This window comes from Polypterus senegalus, chromosome 6 (assembly GCF_016835505.1).
Source record: "Polypterus senegalus isolate Bchr_013 chromosome 6, ASM1683550v1, whole genome shotgun sequence".
Classification (NCBI taxonomy): Eukaryota; Metazoa; Chordata; class Cladistia; order Polypteriformes; family Polypteridae; genus Polypterus; species Polypterus senegalus.
Window position 1 is genome coordinate 43,552,713 of NC_053159.1, and position 7,545 is coordinate 43,560,257.

At 38.1% G+C, this 7,545-nt stretch overlaps 1 pseudogene; it reads left to right on the forward strand.

Moving 5' to 3' along the window:
- The first annotated feature begins 5,180 nt into the window (after window positions 1-5,180).
- LOC120530611 lies at window positions 5,181-7,058 on the forward strand (annotated as a pseudogene).
- The last annotated feature ends 487 nt before the right edge of the window (window positions 7,059-7,545 follow it).

Here is a 7,545-nt window from a genome sequence, read left to right on the forward strand (position 1 = left end):
AGGAATTTTTGTAATATTATTTATGATAATGTATTTTGAAATTTCAGAGTTTTGCTAGTTTGTTTTGTACTTCATTTTTAGCACTGTATTTCTGACAATTATGTTAATTCTGTTTATATTTTATGTTAGATTGTATGCTTGGCCTAAGGAGGCAGGGTCTCACGTTAAATGCAAAGCATGCATCAAATGGAGGCATTGATTGTTCGGCTCCCTTGGTTCTTTGTTGTTCTTCAGGTTTTTGTCTTGGTTTATGATTTTGGATTTCTTAGATTTTGCCCCCTTTTGGATTATATATTTTGGCTTTTGGACTTAACACTGTTGTTTTTGGAGGACTTTTTTTAAAATTCATGATATCTTTCTCTAGTTGTGCTTTTATATTCTTTGCAGATTTATTTTTCATTTTTTATTTTAATTCAAAAATTAACTAAAAAATTATGTTAAGCCTTGTTATTTATTAGCCAGGAGTTTCTCCTCTCCTTTTTGATGATTTTTATAGTGCCTTGGATCTTTTAGATTTGTGCCGGCGTCAGCTCTTTCTTAAATTATTCAGGATTTGTGGTGTCAGGTAGGCTGGAATCACAACAATGATTATAGTTTACTGACCCCCAAATTAACGTTCAGAAGGTTCAACCTACAGGCTGTGATGTGTGGGAGCAAACAGTAATGATGACATTTACAAAAGTGGTCCTAGCAGACGTTACAGTGTTTAATTTAAATGGATCTTAAAGAGATGATTGATTTTATTGAACACAGGTCAAAAAATGTATTATGAACGTACAAAAGTGATATAATAGAGAATTTTGGTGGGGTAACTTTAAGTTTAAGTTAAAATTACAAATTACTGATATGTATATGTGAACATTTTCTTTTGATAAACTGACCGTCCTTAATATTTAAACTTCCACTCCTGTGGTGATGAGTATGTTCATTAGTTCCCTTGCCTGAGGTCATTTTTTTCCAAACATGAAAACAACAGTAACAACAACATTTAAAAATCATTAAAAGACCATTATTGTTGGGGCTGTGTATATATTTTTTACTTCTTCCTGTCTCATAAACTTCATCCTTCAATGCCAGAGAGGTTCTTTTAGAATTCAGAAAAGAGGACAGTTTCCAGAATTCTTTTGTACAATATAAAACATACAACAAAAACAGAAATTAGAAATACAGAAATTCATTCCCCTATACACCTATAAATACTGAAATCAAAAGTCATTAATTTTTGCTGAACTTACTTATTTTTTTGTGGTCTTTGGCATTTGCATATTTCTTGATAAATTCCTCCAAATAAATCAGTATACCATCCAGTTGATAATTTTTAAAATATTTCTAAAAGTATTCTAAAGCATCCTGGGATGCTTGCTGGGATGGATGGAATAATTAAACATGTATAACGAAAATTTATCAATATTCTTTAAGAGTTCTAAAGAATCAGCGTTCTGAGCCTACAGCTGGTTTTAAACTTATTACAGACACTTATTGTGTGGCAATTGGTTACATGGGGAAAGAAAACAGAAGGATAGGAATGGAGGTTGGTTCGTTTTAACAGAGACAGTACTGATTCAATAAAGATAGTCCATCCAGAGAGCATCCATTAAATTCCCAGGAGACCTTTCCACAATATCTCTAAAAAGTGATTGCAAAAGCAGCTGTATGTTGCAAAGAACCTTTAAGGCAGTTGTGACAAGGCTCCAAGACTCTAGATACTGTATATGAATGAGCATTCCACTGGTTTAACTGAAATAATGTGTGTAAGAGCCATTTCCTAGTTACATAAGATTCATAAATGTTGTACTAAATGACAATGCATAATCTATGGGAGGTTCCTATAACCCCCATAAGTAGAAATGAATTGGTATATTCTAGCCATTTCTAACAGTTCTGACTAAACATTATTCTCAGTTAGTGACCAGCATTGCCATGTGTAAGATGTAGAGGGCACATGGTTTTAAACCGTGCCTACGGGCCTTTTGAGTGTGTGAAGTAACTCATGACAATGTGCTTATTTAAGTGCAGAGCCGTATGCTTAAGGTGTACAGAAGAAGAAATTAAAAACTTTTATGTACAGAAATAACAAGTTTCTCAAGAAAAGCTAAGTTTAGAGAAGATATATTTTTCCTTTTTTTGTCTTTTATTTTACGTAACAACTTTTTTCTTTATTCTTGTGTGGATTATTTGCTTTTAATTTTCACTAAATATTTTTAAAATTAACTGAGAGATTTCTTTCAGCAGCACGGTGGATCAGTGGGTAGCGCTGCTGCCTTGCAGTTAGGAGACCCAGGTTCGCTTCCAGGGTCCTTCCTGCGTGGAGTTTGCATGTTCTCCCCGTGTCTGTGTGGGTTTCCTCTGGGTGCTCTGGTTTCTTCCCACAGTCCAAAGACATGCAGGTTAGGTGCATTGTCAATTCTAAATTGTCCCCTCGGTATGTGGGTGTGTGTGTGTGTGCGCGTGCCCTGTGGTGGGCTGGTGCCCTGCCTGGGGTTTGTTTCCTGCCTTGCGCCGTGTATTGGCTGGGATTGGCTCCAGCAGACCCCCGTGACCCTGTAGTTAGGATATATAGCGGGTTGGATAATGGATGGAGATTTCTTTTAACACGAGTTTTACTTGTGCTTGAACTCGCCTTATACTTCAGTGGCTACACTAAAGTTTAAATCCTGCCTAAGATTGAAAGCTTGAAAACTGCCTTGGATTAAAAGAAAGAAACCTGCATGTTCTAAGCCTGACGTCGGACTGCGATGGAAGAAAGCAACGACAACTTGAAAAGACTTGACAGGTACTTTTAATCTTTGTCTTTGATCAGAGTTGGACATTTGAGAATTGCTAGTGCTCCTTGCGAGACTGTATAAATTATAAAGGAGCTTAAATACCTTATAAGGTTGTCATGGCACCTGATTCTGGAAGCCAGAGGAAATATCAAACGCTGTCACAAAGGACCATCTCCAAGACTACAGAAAGCCATTCAATTCAGTGACAACTAATCTTCAGTCAGTGATAGATTACAAATACAATCAATTATCTGGTCTGATGAAGTTCATAAAGGGTTTACAACAAAATGAATTTAACTGTGAAATTGTAGAATCAATTATCAAGAATGAGTTTTCCAACCTGAGACTGGAATATTAAAGGTTAAATGATGAACTCTTATCCTTCCAGAGTACCGAAGATACATGGAGAATGACACAAAGGGATTTTGATGCTAAAATGAAAACTATACGTATGTTTTTGGGATATACAATGGAATGGATTATAGGAGTATGTCAAAATAGGAGCCTCAACTAGCAACTCGACTTTTCTTCTAACCAATTCAGGGATTACAGAACGAAGGATGACATTTCTAACATTTCTCCTGAGGACAGTGTCTCTCAGATTTCCATTCAAACTAAAAGTCGTGTAAGTACAATGGCTACTTCGGTTAATGATTCCCAAGTTTCTGCAAAAACTAAAAGTCGTGCAAGTACAGTGGCTACTTCAGTTAGTGCCCTCAGATCTCAAGAGGCAGCAATTGCTGTGCTGTTGATTAAAGCTCAGAATCAAAAGAGGCAACAAGCTCTAGAAATGGAAGAAGCACAGTTGAAAGCACAGCTAAAGGCTAAAAGAGATCAATTGGCTTTGGAAGAAGCTATTGCAGAATCCAATGCAAAATTGAGAGCTCTTAAAGGATGCAATTGCAGTCCAGGTAAACCAAATCCCCATAATGCTCTTCAGAAACCAGATGTGAAAAATGTAAAACCACATGATACAAGTATTTGTGACTTCCTGTGTCAAAATGAAAGTAAAAACTATCCTCAACAATCGCTATGTAAGAAAATGTCAAGAAATGGTCTTACCTAAAGACATGCATCTATGCCAGATAAATGCTGACCAAAGCAATAATATTGTTATTACAATTCTATTATTAATATTATTGTATATTAGGTACAAATGCCAGTAAAATCATGGAGCCATGGCAAATCATACATAGTGAAGGTGAAGGACTTTATGCTGTGATAACATTCCGTGGGTGGATTGTTAATGGATTGATAAAGGACTCGGACAAAGAAAGACTGCAAAGTTATTCAGTCAAGCATGTGACAATAATGGAGGTAGAACAAATGTTACTCCAGCAATACAATACAGACTTTCCAGAGTGCAGCTGTGAGGAGAAGGAGGAACTGTCACAGGAGGACATTAAATTCATGTGCATAGCTTCAGATTCTGCCAGACTAGTGGATGGACACTATTGCATTAATCTGCCTTTTAAAGATGAGACACTTAAAGTGCCAAACAATCGTTGTGTTACAGAACAACGTACTATTGGAATTAAAAAGAAACTTACAAAGTATCCAACATTCCATGAGGATTACAAATTTTTCATCAAAGATATTTTAGACAAAGTATATGCCATCAAGGTACCCACTGAACAGCTCACCCTCGAAAGGGAAAGAGTGTAGTACATCATCCACCATAGAGTATATCATCCAAAGAAAATAAAATCAGAGTGGTTTTTGACTGTACAGCCAGATACCAAGGCTTTTCTTTAAATGAACAGTTGCTGAAGGGACCTAATTTAACTAGTACACTCATTGGAGTTCTTACAAAATTCAGAGAGGGGCCAATTGCTCTCATGGCAGATATGAAATCAATGTTTTATCAAGTGAAAGTTCCAGATGAAGACACTGATCTTCTTCATTTCCTGTGGTGGTCTGAAGGTAATCTAAACAATAGACTACAGGAATACAAAATGAGTGCATCTTTTTGGTCCTACTACATCACCCAGTTGTGCTTCTTATGCCTTATGAAGAAGAGCAGAGGATGCAAGAGGCAAAGCTCCAGAGGAAGCAGTTAACACTGTGCTGCATAACTTCTATGTTGATGACTGTTTAAAATCAGTTGCTACAGAAGAAAAAGCCATAAAATTGGCCAAAGATTTTCAAGCTCTGTGCTTAAAGGGAGGATTTTATCTTACGAAATGGATAAGTAATTGTAGAGCAGTCTTGTTGTCCATTTCTGAAGAAGACAGGGCAATAGATCAAAAGAACTTAGACTTAAGCCATGATTTGTTACCAGTTGCAAGAGCCTTAGGGCCGATTTATACTTCACACTCAGAACGCGTATGCGCCCGCATCATGGCTGCCACGTCTTCCCAGCGTTCATTTCACGCGTCCTCTGCTACCAGTCACATCAGGCCACCACTCCCAAAAATGGTCAGAAGCTTTCTAGAAAAGTGTGAAGCAGAATATCTGTTCACAAATGTAAAGGACAGACCTGTTTGTCTTGTGTGCGGAGCCAACGTAGCTGTAACCAAAGAATATAACATAAGAAGACACAATGAAACGAAACACCATGACAAGTACAAGGACCAGGACATTGCACAAAAGTGCCCGAAAGCAGAGGAGATGAAAAGAAGTTGGTTTCATGGCAGACTATGTTCACAAAAGCCATTTCACAAAATGAGGCTGCTGTAAAGGCCTTTTTTATTGTAGGAGCAGAGATTGCAAAATCAGTCCGGCCATTTAATGAAGGAGAGTTTGTCAAAAAAGTGCATGATCAAAGTTTGCGACGTTGTATACCCAGATAAAAGGCAAGCATTTTTAAATGTGAGCCTTAGCAGAAACACAGTACCTGATCGTGCATGTGATCTTGCCACAAATCTACATGAACAGCTAATGGAAAAGAGAAAATGTTTCATTGCATTCTCCCTTGCTGTGGATGAGAGCGGCGACACATCTGATACTGCCCAGCTGTCACTATTCATCCATGGAGTAGACTCAAATCTGTCCATTACGGAGGAAGTTTTGGGATTAAAATCAATGCTGCAAAAGAAATCTTTGAAGAGGTTTCCAAATGAGGCTACCTTGGGATAAACTTGTGGGACTAACGACAGATGGTGGGCTCGTAATGTGAGATCAAAAGACTGGATTGGTAGCCAGGATTTGGGAGAAGATGCAGGGGGGAGAACTGTGCAGGTGAGTTAACTGTTTATCACTGCATCATACATCAGGAATAGTTGTGTGGCAAACCCCTGAAGATGGAATATGTTATGAGCACCATAACACAAGTAGTTAACTTTATAAGAGCTAAAGGTTTGCATCATGCATCACCGCCAGTTCAAGTCTTTTTTGGAGGAGTGTTGTTTTGATTACGCAGTCATGCTGTATCACACAGAGGTGAGATGGTTAAGCAGAGGAAAAGTACTGAACAGATGTTTCGAGCTGAGTGAGGAAATTTGTCAGTTTCTAGAAAGCAAAGGGAAAGACACAGCAGAGCTCCGAGATAAAGAGTTTCTGTCTGAGCTGGCATTTCTCTGTGACATCATGAGCCATCTCGATGTGCTGAACCTGCAGCTTCAGGGACAGGGCCGTGTCATCACAGACATGTACGCTGCAGTGAGGACTTTTAAAACAAAATTGTGCCTGTGGGAGACTCAGATGCTACAAGGAAACATGGGCCATTTTCGTTGCTGCCAAACCGTAAAAACGCTGATCTCTACCGCCTTGTTCCCACGTGCACAGTTTACTGAAAAACTCGACTTACTCAGTGCAGAGTTTACCCAGTGATTTGCCTACTTTGGTGCCCAGAAATGTAGGTTTGAACTGCTTAGTAATCCGTTTACAGTTGACGTTGAAAGCTCACTAACTAACCTCCAAATGGAGCTGATTGAACTCCAGTGTAGTGACACGCTGAAGTCAATGTATGACGCTGTGGGCACTGCACAGTTTCCACGATACATCCCTGACAAAATGCCCCAGCTACGTACCCAAGCTGCTCAAATGCTCTCTATGGTTGGCAGCACATATCTGTGTGAGCAACTATTGTCCTTAATGAAGATGAACTAAACATCACACAGGAGTTGTCTCACTGATGAACACCTTCACTCAATTCTGAGGATTCCCTCAGCTCAGAGCCCGACCCCAAACATTGATGACCTATATCCAAGAAGAGATCCCAGGTATCTGGCTTGGACCAGTGTGCATCAGAGTAGATCAAAGTGTAGCAAACTGAGCTTGAATGAATGTTTTCTTTATGCACTTTTTCTTGCCACTCCAAGGCATCGACTTGAATGGTTGGGTTTTCATTGAAGGAAATTATTATCATTATTATTGTTAGCCTGTGAAAAAAAGGTTACTATTGAAATTTAACTCAGAAAGCTACAAATAGAGAAAGAGGCATAAGATTTTTTTTTTCTTAATTTTACTTAAGAAATGAATGCCACCAATGTGTCTTTTATTTGACATTTGATTTCACATGTGTTTATAGTATTAAGCTTTGCTTGTTCCAGATTCAATGTTTAAGCAAAACTTAAGTTTGTTTCCATATGAAAAGGTTCATTGTTACATCTGATGAGAAGGAAAAACTTCCTCAATTATAGACATTTTTTCAATAAATATTAAGGTTGGCCCGTGACTTTGTCCAAGTTTTTAATTTTGGCCCACTCTGTATTTGAGTTTGACATCCCTGCTCTATGTCTATCAACTTCCTTTTGTTGTTTATACCACTGTTTAAACCAACAAATAGTCAATTTTTTCTTGCCTCCACTTAGTATCCACTGAAATTTTTCTATTTACC